We start from the raw sequence: 25,368 nt of genomic DNA, 5'->3' as shown, positions 1-25,368 counted from the left end.
GACATGCATGATAGGAACATATATACCCTTAGACAGAGAAATGAAACAAGGTTTGAAGGGACTGAAGCTAATATAACTGCAGAATATGCAGGGTGAAATCCTAAGGAGAAAAAATATATAATTAAAATTTTAATTTTAGGTATAGGGACTTAAAAGGAGCCTGTTCAAGTGAGGGGACCCAAGTTTGAGCTTCGTTAGTTTCATGGTAAACCCGCCTTATTAGAACAGTATACATACATACATCTCATATATCCATTGTATGTACATCTTATTAGTAATCATGGATATTTTCTAATACTATGGCTTCTGGCACAATCTGTAAAGACATCTAAGACCACATATTTTATTCGTTTTCTCTCTCCTAGCCAGTCATTATATTTACATATGCATTTATTTATTTGTCTTATAATATTTAACATACCCAACATTTATTGTACCAGGCACTGTTCTATCCATTTTTATATTCATGAATTATATTGTGGAGCTGTTCTATCATCTATATAATAAATATAAATAGATAGGTAAATTTAATTGTAAATTATAAAATGAGAAAAGATAAATCAGAAAAGGGCATCTAGGATTTGATGCAGTTTAAAACCAGGTTAAGAGAAAGCATTATGTTTCAACTTAAGTTTTAGAAATAAATACTCTTTTTAGTGTAATAAGGCCCAGAATTTGGTAAAGAACATAGATATCTAAAGGAGAAAAGAAACTCTTAAAAAATATATCAAAAGTGACCTCCTCTCTTGCAAGGAAAGAAGGAAGAAGGAAGGAAGAGAAGGCGCTGGGAGAAGAGGGAGGAGGGATAAAAGGAAGAGAAAGTAATTATGAGTTGCAATGGGAAAAATCTACTATTATATACATCAAGGCTTTGCCAGTGTATTTTCACAGACTTCCAGACATTTTAACAGTGTAGATAATGTAAATTCAAAATATAATCCTGTCATACCACACTTATCAGTACTGTTGGGTATCATTCTTAAAAAAAAAAAAAAAAAAAAACCCTCACATTGACAGGCAAAAAGCAAAAAGTAGCTTCTTGTTTTTATTTTAGTAATTATTTTTAAATTTAATTTTCAGTAAGTTTGAAAATATTCACATAGATTTGGTGACTCACCGTCTTCCTCCATAACAGGTGTCCCCAGCCCCCAGGCCACGGACCGGTGCTGGTCTGCAGCCTGTTAGGAACCCGGCCGCACAGCAGGAGGTGAGCAGCGGGCAAGTGAGCGAAGCTTCACCTGCCGCTCCCCACCGCTCCCCACCACTCCCCATCGCTCCCCACTGCTCCCCACCGCTCCCCACCGCTCCCCATCGCCCCCATCGCTCCCCATCGCTCTCCATCGCCCCCCATCGCTCCCCCTCGCTCCCCACCACTCCCCATCGCTCCCCATCGTTCCCTTCGCTCCCCACCGCTCCCCACTGCTCCCCATCGCCCCGCATCGCTCCCCACCGCTCCCCATCGCTCGCAGTACCGTCTGAACCACCATCCGCCCCCCACCCCCAACCGTGGCAAACTGTCTTCCATGAAACTGATCCCTGGTGCCCAAAAGGTTGCAGACTGCCACTCTATAAGTTATCTTTTCATTAATTTTTCTCAGTGTTCTGGATGGTATTTGATGTTTTCCTAATTATTTGTTAAAATAATAAAAGTCACACATGTTCTATTTATGTTCCTTTTTTAATCATTTGACTCTATACTGTGCTGTATTTTATGGAACATAGTTTAGAATTTTACATAGTCACATCTGTCACTATTTCTATTATAATTTGTAAATTGGCTATAATGCCTAAAAAGACATTCACCTTTTTAACATGTGAATATTTGCTAATGTTTCATTCAATACATTTATAAGCTATTTCTGCATTTAACAAATATAGAATTTATTTACCAGTGGTTGAATTAGGGTTATAATTTCCTTTTTCTTTAAACTTGCATTCAGTTTTTCACAAAAGTATATCATGTTATGTTTAGATATATACTACATAAAAATGTGCATATAGGGCTTCCCTGGTGGCGCAGTGGTTGAGAGTCCGCCTGCCGATGCAGGGGACACGGGTTCGTACCACAGTCCGGGAGGATCCCACATGCCGCGGAGCGGCTGGGCCTGTGAGCCATGGCCGCTGAGCCTGCGCGTCCGGAGCCTGTGCTCTGCAACGGGAGAGGCCACAACAGTGAGAGGCCCGCGTACCGCAAAAAAAAAAAAAAAAATGTGCACATACACTTAATTATTCACTTGTTTAAGCTTCTATTAATCATTCTATCAATCAGTAAATTTCTTTCCTAATCCATATTACCATTATATTATTAACTTTAACATCATATAGCAAGTGACCATGCAACACACACACACACACGCACACGCACACACGCACGCACGCACGCACGCATGCACGCATGCACATGCACTGTTTTATTTTTCCAAACACGGGCATTTTCAGTTGTATACTAATTTCATTTTCTTATAAATAGAGAAGCAGTAATTTGGATTTTGGAAGCTTAGATTTCTATACACTGTGGATAAATTACATTAATACAATATATTCAGGATGACTATACTGTTGGCTTCATTGATAAGTTAACTGGGTTGTATTATAATATATTGTGTTTTTCATGTAACCAAAATCTCTATTAAGAGGATTGCTTTCAAGAAGTAATATACCCTCACAGAAGAGGGTCATCTATGAGGTGTGAATAATGGATTCTTTGAAAGGAAATATCAAATCTGAGACTGAGGTCTGTCACTAGCCTACAGAAGAAGTATCTATTTTTACCTCTGGAATCAGATAATGGTCACTGTTCTTAGGAAAGCATGAATTTGAAATAATCTATGTTCATTTCCTGAAATTCATACCTTTATGTGTGCTACTGATTTTCAGGTTACTAGTTCAATTCCACTGGGCCCAGAAGTGTCAGTTCTCACAAATTCATAACTCCAGGTGAGCTTCAGAATACACAGGTCAAGCTCTAGTGCAGAATTCTACTGGGGTTTTGATTAAAACTGCATTAAATTAAAAGATTAAGTTAGGAAGAAGTAAAATACCTATAAGTTAATATTTCTTTCCACTTATTTTGATTTGACTTTGTGTTCCTCATTGAGTTGAAGTTATATTCTTCATGCAGGTTTATCCTGATGTGTTTTATAAAATTTAAAAAATAATTTAATAACTTTGTTATATAAACAAAACTCTTTTCCTGACATGTTTTCTTATGTAGGAAAACATGATATATATAATATTTATAAATACTTACAGTTATAAAACATATTTTAGAACTTGTAAATATATATACATTGGCATATACGTGTGTATATATAAAGGATATATACATATAAAATGGAATTAGGTCAACTCTAATATTTTTCAGGTTTACAAATATTCAAAATTAATTCCAATATTTGATCTCCTGTGCAATTTTCTAGGATTTTTGGTTTATTTGGTTTATTACTTGGCTTGTATAGACTAATGGCAAATGAAACTTGTGATCTTGGGGAAATGTGGAATATTATATGTCTTGGGAGAGGTAGTCTGCCATGAACTCAGAGCATCCCGCACACCTGTGTGCAAGGTTGCAAGGCTTGACCCTTTGTGTACCTGGGCCACTTTTCAGGGTTGTGTTTGTAGTGAGTACCTTAGAGGGATGAGGTAATGTCACCCTCTAGAACCAAGAAGAACCTTCTTTCCTGTTTGCTCTGAAAGATGTGGATTTCCCAGGTCAATACTGCTCATCTATTGATATGATGCAGACCCACTGCATGTGCAATAGCCACCTAGCATCCCCCGGCCCCGCACTGCCCTCATGGGACTTGGCGGGAAGGGGGCTGACGTGCACGCTGCCTGCTGTCCTGTCCTTTGACTCTCATCCAGGGCTCTCCTGTCTTCTGCCTGCATTGGGAAATACTAATAGGCTATCATTTTAGGTTGGAAGTAGGCTAAAATTGATCTCTAGACCCAACAATTTTGGTGATGAATACAGAATATTGATGAGTATGCCGTGTTTAAAATGACTCTACATAAGAGGATGGTCAAGGACCCTGCAAACTGGGTTTGGGGCTATGGGCACATTCTCTGGGATTGGGTAGCATAGGCTCTTGCCGAAGTAATGGGCTAGATAAGAGTAAGGGTCTCTAAGTATCCGGTTAAGGAGGCTGAACAATGAGAGGCAAAATTGAAACACACCGGCGAATGGTGATTTGATTGTTGCCTATTCTCCTCTGGGTAGGAGAAAAAAGGAATGCTGTGACGATAATGAGGCAGCAAGTCCCACTGCCGGAGCTAGAAGGCAATGCTGCTGTGGCTGTGTAGCTCCCAGAGTTGAAGTAAAAGGTGTCAGCAATAAGAAACCTGCTATTCAATACAGAGCTTCGGATGAGCCAAAAACACTAGAGGTTTGTTTGGTTGAGCAGCGAGGAAGTAGACGCTTAAATGCAAAAGTGAATGCAAAGATTTGCTTGCCAATACGGAGCTGCTCTCCACTGCTGGATAATCTGCAATGGGGCAGAGCTATAGAGACATGCGTGGGGAAGAAAGAAAGGAGCCTCTGTGTCCGAGGCCTTGTCAGATGTTTGGCAGCACACAGAGGACAGAGCAGCACCCTCTTGCCTGCACTGAGCTTGACACAAGAGGTCAAGGGAGAAAAAGCCTCCCTATCTCCACATCTTCCAGCCTTCCCCTGTGCCCTGCACTCCACCAAATGCCTTTGCAGTGGGTCCTGTGGAGGGAGGGAGCTCCTGAATTCAGCTCATCAAATTCACGCCAAGTCCTCAGTGGGAAAGGGAATTAACCTGACCTTGTATTTGAGGTCCTTGGGCCAATCCAGTGTACTCTTTTTGTGGCTTCCACTTCTGAATGTAAAATGGATCTTGATGTTTAACATGCACGTACTGTGAATACCCAACACTGTTTCTGAGGGAATTCATCCATTCAGGGATGGCCACATATAGAGAGAGAATCCCTGTCTCCTCTTATGGGGTCCAACAGAAGCAAAATAGAAAACTAGGAGGAGAAAGGGGAATCACAGGATTAGTTAAAGAATTAGAGTACTCAGAGACATCATTTCCCAGCACAAGAGCATCACCTGTCTCATGACATCCTTATTTCTGAGTTTGTCAACTTAGACTCAATGACTAACAAGGGAAGTACCTAAGAGGCCTCGCTCTTCATGTGAAAATGATGTTTAAGTGTAACTGGCCTGATGTTACATGAAACAGTGGCAGCTACACTAGTGAGGACAATTACTTTCCACTCTACCGCTTGAAGAAAAGCCACTTGCTCAATGGGACCCTTGATTTATAAAGATCTTCCTAAATGCCCATCTTGGTTCACTAATGATTTGGCTAAGTGAACATCTGATGGTGTTTATTAGGAGGCAGCGTCCATTCAACCTGAGTGACAAGATTGGAAGACCAATAGAAGGGTTATAGACCCTTTCTGAGTTTGACTTCAGGTGGTGGAAACAGACCACAGCTGCTGATTGAATAGTCTGGATCACTCATGAGGATGGACGCAGTAAGGGTTCTGTGTTGAGATCGACTGGAATCAAGCTGCTGCTGAAACCTGTACCATCCAGATCTCTGCCACTGGCACCAAGATCCATCATCACACCAGAAATGGCAACACATCCACCCTTTACACTGGGCACAAAGAATAATGTTTCTGACATCGAGGCTATAACTGCAGGCTGGACTTGTCATCATCACTGCCAAAAGGCTGTATTTGTACCAAGGAACCTTGAGGGATGAGGTCATATCTTCCGTTGGGACAGAGAGCTTACTGCTTACAGTGAAGGCTTACCACTTATGGGAAAAGGTGATTTCCCAATGTAAATGTTTTGTATGTGTGACACAAATCCACTGCATGGGCAGCAACCCTCTGTGCCCCTCCACGCTACCCTTGTGAGACTTGGGTATAAAGGGGATCAATACACAGCATATTTATGCTGCTTGCATGACAAAATAAATGAGAAATAAGTGAATATTAAAGTTATTTTGTCTATTACACAGGAGTCTCTCTCCTGTTTTCTGCCAGCATCCAGGAAGGAGTAGCAGGCTTTCAAGTAGAGAAAACTAAATCCCAAACACAAATATATACGCTCCTGGACATTCACACATATATTATTAACTTTACAGCTCTAAAAATTCTAGATGGATTCCACCAACCGTGGACCATATAGTACTATAGTATGTACTGTTGTAAAGAATCTGCGTAGAAGTAGACCTGTGCAGTTGAAACCTTCATCGTCCAAGGGTCAGCGTACTTTCTCTGTTCTAACGTCCCTGAGGATTTGCTGCTCAAGCACTGACCTCAGCTTACCACCTCCACTGGGTCACTGTATCCCATCCTCTCCCACAAAAGGAAAGAATCTTCTCTCAAGGCCAAGATGGTGTTATTTCCTATACCTAAAAAATCAAACAAGGGCAGTATCTTTTTACTTCACTTGTCCCATTCTTTGCTCTTCTTTATAGCCAAACTCCTGGATAGAGTTGTGTATATGCACTGTGTTGAATTTTCCTCCTCTCTCTCTTGAACCCACTCCAAGCTGACTTATGTATCTCTTTGCTCCCTCCACATGGCTTCTTTGGCCACATCTCCTTCTTCCTCTTCTCCAGCCACCCTAGCCTCTTTATTGTTCTTGGAGCACAGTAGGCGTGTTTTACCTCAGGGCATTTGCACAGCTCTTGCCTCTCCCTAAAGCGCTCTTCTCACAGGGCTTACTCTCTCACCTTTTTAAAGCCATTGCTCAGATATCACCTTCTTATTGATATCACCTACCCTGACTAATTCAGTGGTTCCAATCTTTTCCATCCTTTCTAGGAACTGGTTAGCGTGATCTGTTAGTTTTTAAGTAGGTATATTTAATCCACCCACTCTGATTGTGATTTTGCTAATTCTTCTTCAATGCTGTCAGATTTTGTACTGTATGTTTTAATATTACATGGTTAGGTTCATAAATTTTTGTGATGTGTCTTCTTTGCATTTTCTTCATTTGCTATTCAGTATTCTTTCTTTATCCTTTTGCTTAATTGTGTATGTGTGTGTTTCTTTTAGTTATTATTTGCCTGGTCTCCCCTTATGATACCTTTTTTCCCCATCTGTCTGTTTATGTGTATATTCTGTTGTGTTACTTATAAGTAGTACATGGGAGGATTTTAAATCCAGTTAATAATCCTTTTACTTGAATCAAGCCTTACATTAAAACAATTTACATTTATTGTGATTGCTATATATTGCAAATTACTTCTATTTTTTCACTTTTTATAATTCTACTTAACTTCTCTTTCCTTTTTCTCCCTTTCCCTCTCTTCCTTCTAGCTTCATTAATAATGATTTATAAATTTTTCCTCTCATGCTTATTACCTTTTACACAAAAAGTACAGTCATCAGAATATTCAGTGAGTATCTTCTGATGTCATTATCTGCTAAAATTTCAATATTGTATTTTATCTTTAAAATATAGTAACTATCTTATATGTTCGTCAACATCTTAAATACAAATACACCACTTGGAAATTAATTTTTTGTTTACTTACTTGGAATTTATTAGTATGCAGTTTCACATTGTTTAGTGTATTGTGTTCATTTAATGTCATCCAGAATGATTTTATATTTTAATCGTTAATTTGGCTATCTTTCTTAGGGTTATATTTCATTTTGTAACGTGGGTCTGCACGTACATTTGTGTTGTCTCACTCAGAACCCCTTCTCTCACCCACCTGGCTTAGCTACTGCTTGTCTTGCTTATCACCAACCTTCCCCTAGGAATCCCCTCTTTAAATGTAGGCTCCTCTAAATTGGTTAGGGCCCCTGTCCCATTATTCTAGTGGATATATTTCATACCAATTAGCAAGCAGTGGTATTTCAGCTCAGTCGCTGTTTCCAAGGCTGTGTCTGTTGGATCCTATGTCCTTAGGTATTTGCATAAAGCGCAGCCTCAGGTCTTAGTTCACTGTAACTTCCCAAACTCATTTTCTGAGACTGAGGCAGTGAAAATAAATCTTATACCCAAATTTGTGTTTGGAGGGTTTGTGTTCCACATCACGTATAAGAGCAAGCTCCAAGTCATCTCTACATAATGCCACACTTAGATGCCTCAGACTTGTAGCCTGAGATTGCATTTCTAGCCCACGAAGACTTAAACTTGTTTTTGAGCTTGAGCATTTTTTCTTTCATTGTTTAAAAAAATTACTTTTCTTTCCAGTTTCATAATATATTAACATACAAGTAATACCTATCCTGGAGAAACACAAACAAGTTTCTAAATTTTGTGCCTCCTTAGTTAATTTGTTTCAGTTTATATAAGAGAAGAGTGCCTGTCCTGTGTTCATATTAGAAAATATTTCCAATTAACTGTGGTCTCTACATCTTCCTGAATTGCAATGCATAAAATGCAAAGGTTAGTAAGATATGGGACTGCTACTCAAGGAAACTATAATGCAATATTTGGAATCAAATAAAAACAAATGACTATAATGCAAGGGAGAGCCATGTGAGAGTTGAAAACAAAATGTAACATGAGATTGTAATAGATTCTGAGTGTTGGTGAGAATATCAGCAAGGATTTTGTAGGGAGGAATAATAATTCACACAGGTAAATAGGAAAGGTATTGAATATTAGAGAACTGAAACAACATGTTGAAAGGCAAAAACTTCGATGAGCATTCTACATGTTTTGGCAACAGTTGATATTCCAAGATGAATGGCAGGCCATAAACATTAGAGAAATGTCAGGAGAAGAGTCTAAGTGTTAGCTTGGTGACTTGAGTGCTAGACTGAGAAACTGATCCACAGTGTTGTTGACAACTGGTATTGTCTGATGGTACAGGAGATCATGAGAATAATCTATATGAGAACAAAACCTCATTTTTTCTGGTAGTGCAGGCTATAGGAAGGTACAAAAATGACTGGCATCTTCAGCTTAGTGAGGCTGGGAAATGTGCATTGCCATAAGAAGATAATAATCAGGCTCTGGAAGTATATAAGTTATTGTTTGGGGTTGAAAGTATACAAAGGTAAGTGAGGTCTGGAAAGTTTACCTGGCTAATAATTGGCATAGCAGTGATTAGCGGACAAGGGTTTTGAGTTCAAAATCTCCACACTTAATCACTTCTCCCAAGTGCCTCCCTGGAGCATTTGGGGATATTAAAAGTTTACGGTTACATGCCTTGCATTTACTCATTTTATTATTATTTTTAATGTCTAACCTCTCATTTGGGGAAGATAAGAATTTTAGTCCTTGAAATTATATTCAAATATAATGATAAATGTGAATCCTGGATAACCATGCTTAACAAGTGAACTCATGGTGGAGAAATTTCTAGGAGTGAATTATGAATCAAAGCTATTCTCGAGACATATTAACATAGATATAAGTAGAATGGAATAATAATGGAATGATAATGGAAATCACATTTCTATAATTGAGATAATCCATATTCTGTAGTATCCCAGGTTAATTTGTAAAATTAGTGTGAAATGATAAATGAATAGAAAGTTACTGTGCTACTAGACAAAGTTTAATTTGCTGAGGCAGCACTCAGTTTAGTGATTCTACTTGGCATTTCCTTTTCTTTAGACTTTTTTTTCTTTTCTGATACTCAAATTGTAAAATGAAATGATGTTTAAAAGGTAATAAAAGCCCCAGTTCTGTGTAATGTGCTTTTCTATGTGGTTGCATTCATTTAATTTCATTTCACATCATGTACTTGGACTGTAGATATTTTGCTCTTTTGGTTCTAGGTTTGACGACTCTCATAATATATGTTATAGTGTATGGAATTCTCTGCTCTACTAACTTGGACTTTTTAAATTTAAAAAACATGTTTTAATCCAAATAAAATAGCTAATTTAAAATTATTTTATTTAAACTAAGCATAGCCAAATACAGTCATACTTTTGGCATACAAAAATATGCATTAAATTAATAGGCAGAAGGAATAAATGCAGGTTTATATGGGCATCGAGGCACTTTATGAAAAAATATTACTATTAATCTTATTATTATATTTATTATTATATAATGAATTTAGAGACAGAGTCAAATATCTGAACTGATGAAGTCACTTTTTCTCTGTCTGTATGCTCATTGGAAAAAATTACATTTTCTGATAAAATGTATGTAGTTTACAAATGGATTAAGTCACTTACATTTTGAAAAGTTCCATACTAAAAGTTTCATATCTTTTGTATCTTACTTTGTATCCTTCTATCCCATGGGAACTCAGTATTTATTGAGGCAATGGAATAATTTTTAGAGAATGATATTCACTTGATGTACCTAATCAAAATAACCTAAAATTCTATCATAGGATTTATTTTAAACTAACCAATAAGATTTATTCTGAATCTAATTATGCATAAGAAATTTGAGTAGACAACAGTCAAAACAAATAAACAGACTGAAAATCTAAATGAATGTACAATATTAATTGAATTTTGAGCATGTGAAGAATTTGTGTATGAACTATCAGGGTGTTTTTGTTTTTTCTTTTAGTGGTACGCGGGCCTTTCACTGTTGTGGTCTCTCCCGTTGCGGAACACAGGCTCCAGACGCGCAGGCTGAGCGGCCATGGCTCACGGGCCCAGCCACTCCGCGGCATGTGGGATCTTCCCGGACCGGGGCACGAACCCATGTCCCCTGCATCGGCAGGCAGACTCCCAACCACTGCGCCACCAGGGAAGCTGTATCAGGGTGTTTTATAAGTTGCTTTTCATTTTTATTCTTTTTTGAGGGTCTTTCATAGCTACAATTTAGATAAGTTAGCTTACCTTATAAGTTAAAAAAAGTTTAGGTTTACTAAATGTTCTATGATTTTTAGTACAGATTATCATATACTCAGATAAAAAAATTGTGGAAGTATCGTGTAAAATCGCACCTTAAAAATTACATACATCAAGGGACTTCCCTGGTGGCACAGTGGTTAAGAATCCACCTGCCAATGCAGGGGACACAGGTTTAAGCCCTGATCCGGGAAGGTCCTACATGCTGCGGAGCAACTAAGCCCGTGCACCACAACTACTGAGCCTGCGTTCTAGAGCCCACGAGCCACAACTACTGAGCCCATGTGCTACAACAACTGAAGCCCACGTGCCTAGAGTCCATGGTCCGCAACAAGAGAAGTCACCACAATAAGCCCGCACACCGCAACGAAGAGTAGCCCCTGCTCGCCGCAACTAGAGAAAGCCAGCGCACAGCAATGAAGACTCAACGCAGCCAAAAATAAATTAATTAATTTTAAAAAATAATTACATACATCAGTGAAGTGCCCTGGGCTCATTATTTCAACAAACACCTAGACACGCACAAATAGGAAAGTCATATTTCTTATACTTAAGAATTTCTCCATATTCATGCAGGAAAATATACTCTTAATGATATATAACTTCATTGGTGCAATTACAGATACACGCTTAAAGTGTTGTAGGAGCACAAAGGACTGAATTGGCTAACTTGACTTCGGGGAAACTTAGAGAAGAACAACTCAGAGAGCTCCATGGGGTAGGCAGAGCTTACAGAGCCTAGAGAATTTATCCAAGGTTAAGGGTGACGTGTAAATTTCTGTGGGCTTGGAACTAGTATGTGTTTAGATACCAAATCAGCAGGAAGCATTGTCTAGAATCCTCTATTAAAATAAACTTCTGAATTTTTTATTGAATAAGATTAGGAACAAGGCTTGGTAAAAATGTATTTAAAAGATTCCCACAGTGTTGCTATGAAAATTAAAACAATACATATGTAAATAATACATAGCAGATGCATAATAAATAACTATTATCATTCATTTCTTCATTTACTTAATAATCACATACTGAATGCTAACTGTGTTCTCGGCACTATTTTGGGTGTTGGAATTACGGTTAGTTAGCAAAACATGCAATATTTCCTGTGCTAGGGGAGCTTACACTGGTAGTGGAGAGAGAGACAGAAAATAAGTAAGTTATACTAGAAAGAAATAACACAACAACAACAAAAAATCAGAGCAGATAGGAAGTGGAGGGGGCTTGCATTCATAAATAGAGTCATTGTAGAAGGGCCCACAGAAAAAAATAACATTTTAGGAAAAAACTGAAGGAGGTGATGGAAAGAAAAATGCAGATATTTGGGAGGTGAACATTCTATGCAGAGGTAAAGGTGGTGAACATGAAGGGCTTTAAAGTTCAGGAGCTAATGGCCTATGAAAGTAACAGCAAGGATGGCAGTGTGACTACAGCAGAATGAATGAAGGGGGTAACTGTGAAAAACAAGGAATTAGGCAAAAGAAAAGAAATTAAAGTGAACGAATCAAACTCTAGCAAACTCAGTAATTCATTGGCTGGAGAAAAGATAGTATTTTCAACAAATGGGGTTGGAAAAACCAGACATCCACACACACAAATATGAATCTTCACATAGTCTTAACAACCTTCACAAAAATTAACACAATATGGATCATAGATCTAAATGTAAAATTCAAAACTAGACAATTCTAAAAGGTAACATAAGAAAAACATCTAGAATATCTTGGGTAATCTTTTTAGATACAGACTTAAATCTTTTAGATATAAACTTTTAATTTTAATCTTTTTAGACTTTTTAGGTATAATGCCAAAGGCACAATCCATGAAATAATTGATAAGCTGGACTTCATTAAACTTAAAAACTTCTGATCTGAGAAGCACACTGTAAAGAGCATGAGAAGACAAACCACAGACTAAGAGAAAACTTTTGCAAAAGACATACTGATAAAGGACTGTTACCCAAAATATACAAATAACACTTAAAATTCAACAATAAGTAAGTAAATGAATAACTCCATTAAAAAATGGGCAAAAGACCTGAATAGACACCGCACCAAAGAAGATATACAGATGGCAAATAAGCATATAAGAAGATGGTCCACATTGCATGTCATCAGAGAAATACAAGTTAAAATAACTGTGAGATACCATTACACACTTATCAGAAAGTTCAAAATGCAAAACACTGATAACTCCAAATGCTGGCGGGGATGTGGAAAAGCAGGAACTTTCATTCACTGCTGGTGGGAACACAAGATGGTATACGCCACTTTGGAAGACAGTTGGGAGTCAGGTTTCCTATAAAACTAAACATATTTTTTACTGTATGGCTCAGTAATCACATTCCTTGTTATTTATCTAAAGGAGTTAAAAACTTACGTCCACACAGAAGCCTGCACACAGATGTTTAGATCAGCTTATTCATAGTAGTCAAAACTTGGAAGTGACTAAGATGTCCTTCAGTAGGTGAATGGATAAATGCACTGTGGTACATCCAGACAATAGATTATTACTCAGCACTAAAAGGAAATAAGCTATCAAGCCTTGAAAAGGCACGGAGGAAACGTAAATGCATATAATGAAGGGGAAAAAGCCAACGAAAAGGCTACCTCCTGTATAATTCCACGCAGATGACATTCTGGAAAATGAAAAACTGTGGAGACAATAAAAAGATCAATAATTGTCAGAATGGGTGTGGGGGAGAGATGAATAAGGTAGAACACAGGATTTTTAGGGCAGGGAAAATAGTCTGTATGATATTATAATGGTGGATACAGGTTACTATAAATCCGTCAAACTCATAGAATGTACACCACCAAGAGTGACCCCTAAGGTAAACTACGGACTTTGAGTGATTATGATGTGTCAATGGAGGTTTAGTGATTGTAAAACATGTACCACTGTGAAGCAGGCTATTGCGAGTGGGGACAGAATACGGGAACTCTGTACTCTCTACCCAATTTCGCTGTGATAAAAGTATTCTAAAAATTACAGTCTGTTAAAGAAAGAAACCTACTATGTTAACTTAACCTACTCTGCAACCTAATATTGGTTAACCTACTATGTTAAGATGGTCTAGATCTTTACCACTAGCCTTATTAAAAAATTAGAGTGACATCTGGGGACAAACACTGAATCTCTCCTTTGAAATTTATGTGACAGATTTCTGGATTTGGGTCTTAGACAACATCCTGTGCTGAAATTAATGGAATTATCTCATAATCATGCTTAATACTTAAAAAGGCTTTTTTCTTCCCTAGAAACCCTGAGACACTAAGTCATAAGGACCTGGAAGGACACAGGCAAGGAATTCTGCTACACTTACGGAACAGATTTGACTATGTTAAAGCGTTCCACAGGAAAGACAGCTGAGCTGTAAACAAGGGGAGGGACCCTTTCAAGTGCTGATAATGACCCATATGGCTAAATTTTCTTTTTACTCTTAAAAAATTTGGGGTGATCGCCCAAAGTGAAAACCAAGCTAAAACAAAATCAGCTGGATTTGCGCTCCCAATGGGAAGCCAGTTCCTCAGGAAGATGCCTATGGTTCCTACAAAGGACTCAGAAACGTAGTTTTCTTAAGTAAGTGATATATGTGCTGAATGCAACTAAAAGGAGGTATTCTAGCAAACTTATTAATATTCTCACAGACTGCCTGTTGTCCTATTCACAGAAGGGTTATTTCAATTACTTTAAGAATCACATTTTCCTAGAAAACAAACCTTATTTGTTATAGAACTTTTCATTTTCGTACTCCCAGTAATAACCCCACAGTCTAATTTCTGCCCAGCTATAAATTGTACCCCCAGCATAAACAGGATTTGCATTTATAAGTACAACAATCTGATTATTGATAAAGTAAAAACTGGACCATCTTGATTAGTAATTTTTGATAACAAAGTAATTAACATCCATGTTAAGTACTCAAGCCCTAAATTTAATACAAAAATGCTTTATTGACTGATATGATTGGAAGCATGATGTAGAAAAGAAAAGCATTTAATTAACATACAAACAGAAATCTGGCACTTACAAGAAGAGACTGGAAAAGACAGATCTAACATCACTTGGTTGACTTTGGAATATATGTAAATCTTTTTAAAAGCTAAAGAAGGCTCTTAATTAGCTTCAGGACCCAAGACTGTTTTTCTCAAGGACCTGGGAACCGTTCTTTTGAAATATCATCGTCAAGGAAGATGCGCCCTGTCTCCCAGTTCCTTTGGGAGGGTAGAAGCCTACCTTCAAAGGGCTACTCCTCCAAGTTGCAAAACCACCTCTTGTCATAAAGATATGAGAATTTTCTTTTTCCTCTAGATAAAACCTACCAGCTTACACAGGTGGTCATCCCAATTTAAGATGAACTTTGGCACCAAACTGTGCTGTCAAGATCTCTTACTTGAGGACTAGTTATTGTTTATCTTGAGAATATGTACGTAATGGTTCATATCTTGGCTTGGCTACATAAAAGGGTGATATTTCTTTCTGTCATTGCAATCTCTTAGCAGATTGCCTGTGAGGTACATCACATTCTGGCTTAATGATTATTCAATGATAAAACTGTGTTTTTGTTTGGTTTTTTTTTAATCTTCTATGAAAAGAGAGCAATTTCTTTTGTGGGGATGGGAGAGGAATTTGCTTTTAATTATATTTTCCCGATAGTTGTCCAGCAATGAGTTTGTAGTCAGGGAAGTGTTCCAGGCTGAAAATATTTATTGAAGTATTGTCATTCTGTAAATGGTATACAAAACCCAGAGATAGGCTGAGATCACTAAAGGAGTGAATGTAAACAGCCTTGAGAAGACATCAAATCCTGGCAGTGGGCCACTCCATGGTTAAAAAGTTGCACAAAAAGAGAAAGAAAGTCCGGAAAGGAAAACAGAGAAAGGACAGCCCATGAGGGGTAGGGAGATGAAGAGGGAAGTGTAGAGGCCTGGAGGCAAATTGAAAAAAGTATTTAAAAAACTAAGGTGTATATGGGGATATGCGTATGGCTGATTCACTTGTTATACAGCAGAAACTAACACACCATTGTAAAGCAATTATACTCCAATAAAGATGTTAAAAAAAAAAAAAAAAACCTAAGATGTGTTTGCTTCAGTTGTTTAAAATGCTGCTCTTGGAGCAAAAGGTCACGAAAGTGAGATACTGGATTTAGCAACTTGAAATTTCAGTAATCTTAGCACAGTCGTTTTGGCGCGGGGTCCCAGGGTGGGGGGAGTTTAAAGCTCTGCTAGAGGGGATGTAAGAGAGCATTTTTCAGCCAGGTGATCAGTGGTAAAGACTGGCACGCGGGAGCTGGCTCTCAAAGAAACCAAACGGACACGGAAACAAAACCCCCCAAACCTCGAGGGCGCCAACTGAGCACATCTCTTCCAAACACCACATTGGATAGTTTGAAATCAGTCCTCATCGCGTGAAATCAGCCCTGGCAGGAATACATGTTTACACCGTGAAAATCTGAAAATGTTTCAAATCAGGGTTCTCCAGAAAGCTGGTTGCTTAACATTTACCAGCATATCACGCTGAGTGAAAATCAGTGTGAGTTTCAAGTGAGTGAGTTTCAAGGATTGGAAGAACAGGCATTGGATAAAAATAATAGCCTCAAGAGGTTTCGCTCTAAAAAGAAGCAAAAGAAGCAAAAAAAAAAAAAAAGGAGGGGGGACAGAAACTGGAAGGAAATGTATGGTGGTTGAGATGCGTGTTTTGTGGTGGTGGTGCTGTCTGGTGTGTTTGTTTTGGTTTATCATAAAGAAGAAATAAAAGCCATAGGTAAGCCAATCAAATACTTCAGTCAAGAGGAGAGCAATCTGATAGCACAGAAGAGGAGAGGAAGATGAACAGAGTGACTGCTTTGCTCTGTAAGGAGGAGATGGGATCTATGGAGCTAATGATGGTTTTGGAATCCACAGGAGTCCCTGGACTTAGCACTCACAGTGCGTGGGCACCTGCAGGCAGGTAGGTAGATAAGGGTGGTGGCAGATCTCTTCTGATTGCATGCATTATTTTTTCAAGAGACGTTACATTTTGAACACATATGGCTCATATTTATTTCATTCTTTCACACAAGACATTTAGACGGCAAACGTTAATTTTATAGTCTGATTACCCTAACATATGCTTTAAAATATATCACATTGAAATCTTAACCCGCTGTGTTAGGTTTATATATCTATGTGGTCACCTCTTCGAGCAGCCCATCGAAAGACTTAACTGGAAGGGCCATGTGATACAACAGAGTTTAGACGCTCTGTATCTGCTACTTAACTCACACCAAAGAACAAGAACACCAACTATGACTTTTCTGACTCAGCCTATAAGTTGTCACTTCAATGAGCATCTGCTGTAGTCTATTAGGTATCTGCTTATATAATAAACATTATATTTGGTAACATACCCTCTGGACAAATAACTGACATCAGTTTTAATGTCAACTGCAAGCAGAAGAAAATCCAGTTTTTCAGTTCTACTGCTTCTTTTTTTCAAGAATATGTATATATAATATATAAAATTGATATACATATATAAAATACACACATATACATGCACTTATATAAATGGAGTTACTAATTGTATTAAATAAACTGTACATAATTAATATGGCCACTGAAATGATAAGCTATTTTCTCCCTCTTAGATTATATAATACTTATAAACAGATTGAATATTTTCAAGAATTATTTGGATTATATATTAAGTGACACTTTCACAAAACATATAGATATATATGTGTGCGTGTGTGTGTATTACTGATTATACCTTTTGCTGAATACTCCCAAATTGTTTTCTTTCTAGCCAAAGAAATCTAAACACAAATTAAAAATCTTCTTACCTCTTCATGTCCATTCAGCAAATCCAACAGGTCAAAAGGGGAAGAGCTAAACAGCTGTTATTGTCATCATCTATCTACATGCTTCAATAATATCCTATCCAACTGACAGAGGGACAAGCCCAGCATCTTTATCTTATCCTTAAAATTTAATTTGCAAACAGCTAGCTTGACTCCCTTACCCTCCAGGCCCAGTGTCAGCCTTTATTGAATGAAAATTCAATTCTCACCAAAGGCCCTCAAGGGTAATTACTGGTCCATGGTGAACAGTTTTGCAGAAAGAACTCCAGGTGAAATCCAAACAATGTCTCTTTGTAGTAACAAAAATCCTATCTCCCTGGATTTACGCTTCATTCCTCTACCAAAGCAACCTAATGATTTGTTTACTTTCTACACTTTTACAGCAGACACAAGGCATCAGTATTTTTTTCCCAATTATTCTTAGTCCTTTTCTTGATCAGTTTCTCAAGTATATTTCAATTTTAGAACTTTTATTTTGTTTAAGATTTGTCAACTACAGAGTTATATTTATTTGGATTTTTAATGTATAAAGTAAATTTCCTGAAGTTCTTAAATAGAACTGAGTGAATTTATCTGAGGAAATGTTTACTCAGAAAGCAACTGATTAATAACCGCCAGAAAAAGACAGACTTGAGATTAATAATAAAAACTGTTTGGCTGACAAAATGCTTTGAGAAAATGAAAAAGCCACAAGGTGAGGTTTTGTGAACAAAAGAGAAAAGGGTTTTTTTTGTTTGTATGTTTCTCATCATGTAGATATCTCTGAACCTGAAAGTCAATTACAACATTGTCACTTAAAAATGTTTATAAAAAGGAGGAAAATAAACTTCCTAGGAACTTATCTAAATTTAATAATAAAAGAGTCTGTCCAAGGACTTGTGGCAAATGCTTTACTCATCTTCCCAGTTAGTTTTCCAGTCATATTTAGTTCTGAGGAACTAAACAGTCAAAAAGAACCACAAAATCACTTTGAACTCGTGAAAATAAAAATATGCTGACATTAAAAAAAGGTACAAGCTATTAAAACCTTCTATTTTCTGTCATTCAAAATTACATTTCCTCCGTATCCATCCTAAAATAATGAGAACTATAGTATCACATTTTATGAATTAATCAGTCCTCAGTATGTTTATTGGTATTATCCATACAACTGTCTGAAAATATAAAAAATCTTAATGTCATTTTAACAGAATAGATGAAAATGAAACATTTATTGCAAAGATTTGAAGAGAAAAAGTGTGATGGCTCTTAGTGCAGGGGAGAAAATTTGCCACCCCAAAGTGTGTCTCTTTGACACAAGGAGCAATTTACACAGATTATTTGAAGAAACAGAAGACTCAGGAAGTTCTTGTTACCTCCCCCTTAATTGCCTAAAATAATGTAGATAGAGACCCTATTCCCAGAATACAGTTATCACCAAAGATATTTGCGAAGGATACAGACTAGGCTGGGCCTAGATCTCCAAGTCTACTCAGTGTCCCATTGTCTCTGCATGGCCCAGCAAACATCTGTTCAACAAACATTTGCTATTTTATCTCCATGTGAATTGTCTTCCTACATTTTAAAGTCTCAAACTACTACCCCCAACATCCTCTTTTGTCTTTAGATGAAGATAGCACTTAATGTGAGGGGTTCAGCCATTTTGGAGAGTTAACTCAGTTTTCCTGGGTCTCTCCTTTGTATATATGTTATTAAACCTTTGTTTGAGTTTTTCTTGTTTATCTGTCTCATGACAATTTGATTGTTAGACCAACCAGAAGAACCTAGAAGGGGAGAGGAAAATTTCTTCCTCTCCGACAGAGTAGATTAAAAAAAGAAGACCAAGACATTTAAGTGTAACAAAAGTAATGTAACACAAAAGAAAATGAATCAGAAAATTAATTGTAACCAGTTCTATTAAAAACCAATGGGGGGAGGGAATTCCCTGGTGGTCCAGGGGTTAGGAATCTGCACTTTCACTGCCAAGGGTCCAGGTTCAATCCCTGGTTGGGGAACTAAGATCTCACAAGCCATGAGGCACAGCCAAGAAAAACAAAAAACAACAGGGGAGTGGTGAAAGTCAGGGAGGAGAGTGTCAGAAAGGTGCCCATGGTCACCACCTGTGCCTATTCTGCAAAAATATTCAGAAGGTTCGGTGGTCTTTTAAAGGCCAACTTCAGAGGAATATGGGGCAATAAGGGAGACATCCCTTGGCAGAATTGCCTAAGGTAAGGGAGACAGTCTGAGGGAAATTGACCAAAAAACCTCACACACACACACACACACACACACACACACACACACACACACACACACACAACAACAACAACAACAACAACATACAGAACAGTAAAGCGCAATGGCAGAATCAAAAGGAGAAAGGGTGAGCCACCATGATGGGAGTGTGCAAGGGCTTGAAAGTCTGAAAACCTATATTTAAATGTTGACTTTGCCTCCTTAGCTGGTTACCTGGAGCATGTACTGAGCCTCTCCATGATTCAGTTTTCAGGTCTGCGCAATGAGAAGCATAACATATAACCTTCATTGTTACCGTGTGTTAAAGGAAAGTTGACCATACACCACTTGTCATAGGCCTAGACCCAAACAAAAAATCATCCTCTATCAAATGATCTCATTAGTAGTAAAATAAGTCAATAAATAAATAACCCAGTCAAAGACTTGACAATTGATATTATGAGCATTAATCTTGCAAGCATTAGAGTAGAATGTATTAGTTTGGTTATTCGTTCCTTTTAATTAAAATTGAAAAAAAAGTTGTCAGTCACACATTTCCTTTAATACTGTACATAATATTTTATACCCTATGCTATTGAGGTGGGTATTTTTTTAAATAAAATAATTATATTAAAAATTCAAGTTTGTGTTAGAAAGAATATTTCATTCAGTAGTAGTTTTCTTTTTAGTTTTTATTTATGCTATTATTTTTTAATCTGATAACAGGATAAAATAGAGACGGCCCAGGTTTTCTGATCAGGCAAACTTGACTTCCCAGCTGTGTGACCCTGGGAGCTTTTCTAGCCATTTCACGAGTATCTGGGGATAATGTACATTTGCCCATATGGTTGCTATGGTAGCTAATCTACAGCATAATCATACAATCCCAGTGAGAGGTTTCACTTCTATTAAGAACTGCAACCAAGACCCAAACTGAGGAACCTGATTTCTATGTACTGCCCATCCTAGGTTCAGAGACCGACCAACTTTGGTGTCAAATATCTTTCTTCAGAGCTTGTTGAAATGGTGACCCAAGTAGGTAAAAGATGAAAGAAGGATTGAAGACAAAGACTGGAAGTAGCAGGGAGGCATGCAGTGTTCCCAGAAAGGGATAATTTTCACTCATAATTCCTACACAGGAGATGGAAGGCTTCCCCTCTCTAAGGTAGTATGAATGGCCCTAAGATCAGTAATGAAGAAATGAGAAATAAATATAGCCTCTTATTAGCTCCTCCTAACAAATCTTTGAGGTAAAATTCATATCTTGATTTAAGGTTAATTTGTACAAAATTTACAGTTGGTAACTGACAGAGATTTAAATCCAGTTTGGTTTTGCACTATTTTCTGTAATTCCTAGGCTCTACATCTTGCTAGTGTCTGACAGAAAATAGGAATTTGATACTATTTTCTCCATTCTCCTCTCTTTTCTGAAAATACAATTTGTCATTCGCTATGTGTATGTAAGTACGTGTGTAAAATGGGCAAAATTTGGAGCCAAAAAGTTATAAAACAATCAGTATTTAAACCTCACAGTTCTCTCAATAAAGATAAAGCTTAGAAATTTACGCCTACATATGCCTTTACATGTACTATTAATATCTTGTACATTGGGCTGGATGCCTTTCATGTGCTTCTCCAGGGTTCTATCTACGCTGGTCCATCCTGCTCTATGTCATAGGAGCATGACCTGGAGAAATGACAGCAATGGGGTCCTGTGCCCTGTAGCTTCCTGCTAAGTTATACTAATGGGAACCAAGCAGGTGATCTGAATGAGGAAAGAGAGTTAGGTATTTATTTTCCCAGTTTCCTCCTTGAAGTGTAACCACAGGCTGGCTGAGTGTCTCCACAAAAGGTCACTTCTGTCTCCCAGACAGTGGCCTCCATGTGACTCTCCTTCCAGAGCCCTGTAACCTTTCCTTGTCTTGGGTCCTTAGAGTCCAGGGCTGGTGATCACTCCACTAGCCCTTGGGTGCTGCTAGCCCCTGGGTCCTTGTGGTTTCCTCACACCAACACACTTTAGAATGCATCTCTTTATTAAAAAAAAAAATTAACAGTGTGAGTGCACCATTTCTTTCCTATGGGGCCCTGACTTATAAATATATAAATTTAATGAATCAATTATTTAAAAGTCATGCAAAATGGATTAATTATATGTTATGTGCATAATGAAGCATTATCCCACCATACAGCCTAAAGTATGCAAGTATATTATAGGTTAAATATTGATTTTAAGTGGATACATTTGCAACATATATTGTTTGTTAAACTTAGAATGAAATTATTTGGCAAGTATTCTTTTTATTTTCTCCAGTCTCAGACAGGAAAATATTAATTTTGAATTTCTGTTTTTGTGGTCCATTTCTCAGAAGATATGGCTGGAAAACTTATGTCACAGCTTAACATCTGTTTCTTTTTGGTATTTTTCTTTTTTCTTTTAAATTTAGCATAAGTTACTCTCCTACAATGTTGGTGGGAATGTAAATTGGTACAACCACTATGGAGTACAGTATGGAGGTTCCTTAAAAAACTGAAAATAGAGCTACCATGTGATACAGCAATCCCACTCCTGGGCATATATATATTTGGAGAAAACCATTATTCGAAAAGATACATGTATCCCAAAGTTCACTGCAGCACTATTTATAATAGCCAAGACATGGAAGCAACCTAAGTGTCCATCGACAGTTGAATGGATAAAGAAGATGTGGTACATATATACACTGGAATATTTTTTCTGCCATAAAAAAAATGAAATAATGCCATTTGCAGCAACATGAATAGACCTAGAGATTATCATACTAAGTGAAGGAGGTCAGACAAAGACAAATATCATATGATATCACTTATATGTGGAATCTAAAAAAAAAAAAAAGATACAAATGAACTTATATACAAAACAGAAATAGACCCACAGACATAGAAAACAAATTTATGTTTACCAAAGGGGAAAGGAGGGGGGAGGGATAAATTAGGACTTTGGGATTAACATATACACACTATATGTAAAACAGATAACCAACAAGGACTAACTATAGCAGAGAGAACTATACTCAATATTTTGTAATAACCTATAAGGAAATCACTAACTTATAACTGAATCACTGTGCTGTACACCTGAAACTAACACAGTATTATAAATCAACTATACTTCAATTAAGAAAAAAAAAAGTACCAGGAAAGAAACTAAAATTAGCATAAGTTGGAAAGTTTTTTGCTTTTGAAAACTATAAAGTATTAGTGTGCTATGATTTATCTCTTTTCTCAGTATACTTTCGTGTTTGTATTAATCACATATGCTATGATGATAGCCTGGTACTTTTAGGCAATAACTTAAAGAGCTACCTTTAAAGCTATGCACACATAACATCCAGCAGGAGGTGTGAATAGAGTTATTCTGAAAGGCTGACCCCTCAAGAGAAACTTCTGAGGCTGCTATACCTCTCCCAAAGCCAGGGGAAAATATTTAGAAAGTAGAACAACTACATTTGCTTTCAGAGAAAGAAAAAGGTTTTCTATGGTAAGAAAGCTAGTCTACCTTTTGCTATTAAAAATTTTGTATTCTCATAAATTTACTGAAATTGATCCTAACCAACTCTTAAAAGCTTATTCCACATTTCCTAATGGCCTATCTCATTTATTTACTCAAGCCCAGTGTCTTTGTTCCGTTACCTTCACATAAAACCTCAAGGGCATTGACATTCTGATGACATTGTGATCACTAGACTTGAGTTGACTCTATACCACTATCTTATTTTTCATCCTTGTCTCATTTCCCAGCCACATTAGGGCTAAGTATATAATAGCCTAGGCTCCTGTGGATTGTTGAAAGAATATGTCAGGAAACAGACGGTGTTACCTCCAGGAAAAGAAGCCCTTTCTTATCAATGCCATAATTGCCATCCCAGTCAATATCAGCTAATTGAAATACCAGTGATTAATGATCTATCCTTTTAAAGGCTTTTCTTATCTCAGTGAGCTTTTGAAACCATGCCTGGGAGGTCTATATCATTTTCCAGTAATCTTTTTTTTTTTTCTTTCTCCTCTAGTTTTAATTTTCCTGTCTTTCATCTTCATCGAAACTGTCCCTACTCAGGTGTCTAAGCTACATGTGTCATTTATTTCTTTTGTCACACTCTCCTTCCTCATTCATATTGCCATATGTCTTTCTGTCCTGTGGTGTCTATCCCTTTAATAGTACATATTTATCATAGTTTTTTATCCCTTCCCTCTGACTAAATATAGTTATAGAATGAGCACAAAGAAAAAGGGAGTCCGATTAGGTGGTGACAGTTCTAATTGCTAAGATGTTAGATATATACGGTATATGGAAGTTGTTTTTATCAAGTCATCAAAGCCTAGCTTTTCTTAAAGACAGACAAAAAGTTCAAGGACTTTAAATCACATCTCCATAGTTTTATAAGCAGAAAAGTCAAAAGCATTTAGTATATATTGAATATTAGTTTGTTGCTTTGACATTATTCTCATCAATACTATGTCAAAATCTGTTTTATTCTGTGTGTAGTCCAACAAAAATACAGGTGTTCAGCTAGATTGTAACTCCCTCTAGATCAGCACCTAAAAATAAACAATAGCTTCATCTCAATAACACCTAACACAACGTGAATGTTTACAACAATCATTACATACCTTTTGAAATAAAACAAGAAATATAGTTTCCTAAAATTAATCTTCCATAAATAAGAAATGTGGAGATTCCTTTTGTTTCTGTGCATGAGGATGTATAAGGAAGGAAAAGATGGCAAAGTGATACCTCCAGAATGTTCCTTCTTCCTTTAGATTGTTTGGTAGGCTGAGAGCCATATAAGATTACACAAATTATTCTAACATTACTTTAATGTAATTTTTTTTTTTTTTTTTTTTTTGGCGGTACGCGGGCCTCTCACTGTTGTGGCCTCTCCCGTTGCGGAGCACAGGCTCCGGACGCGCAGGCTCAGCGGCCATGGCTCACGGGCCCAGCCGCTCCACAGCATGTGGGATCTTCCCGGACCGGGGCACGAACCCATGTCCCCTGCATCGGCAGGCGGACTCTCAACCACTGCGCTACCAGGGAAGCCCCTACTTTAGTGTAATTTTGATATATTCATAATGCTTTTGGACTAAATGGTTACTACAAATATATAATGGGAGACCTCAGTACGATAATCAGTTTATATGTCATGTGCCATTTACTTGCTGTGTGTACCAGGCTATTAAAATTTAACACTTAGGGTACTGTTTACCAAAAATGAGACCACTTAGTAGGACTTACACAAAATAATGAAACCCATTTTCAGATTCTGAAAAACTTCACATAAATTGAGGGGACGACAGAGTGAGGCATTTGAGATTAGAAGAATCTTTTATTTAGAGAAAGAATGATCCTAGCAGGGACCTTCTTGACTGTAATACGTCACCTATCCCAAGGAGAAAGGTGGGATTGTTGTTTTTTATTTCCAATCGGAGAGGTGATTTGAAAATAACTCTAAGAGCTTAATGTGTCCCTTGAAATTTGGAGGAGCTAAAGGGGTTAAGTTTTG

Source organism: Orcinus orca, chromosome 4 (genome assembly GCF_937001465.1).
Source record: "Orcinus orca chromosome 4, mOrcOrc1.1, whole genome shotgun sequence".
NCBI lineage: Eukaryota > Metazoa > Chordata > Mammalia > Artiodactyla > Delphinidae > Orcinus > Orcinus orca.
This window is presented reverse-complemented; position numbering follows the sequence as displayed.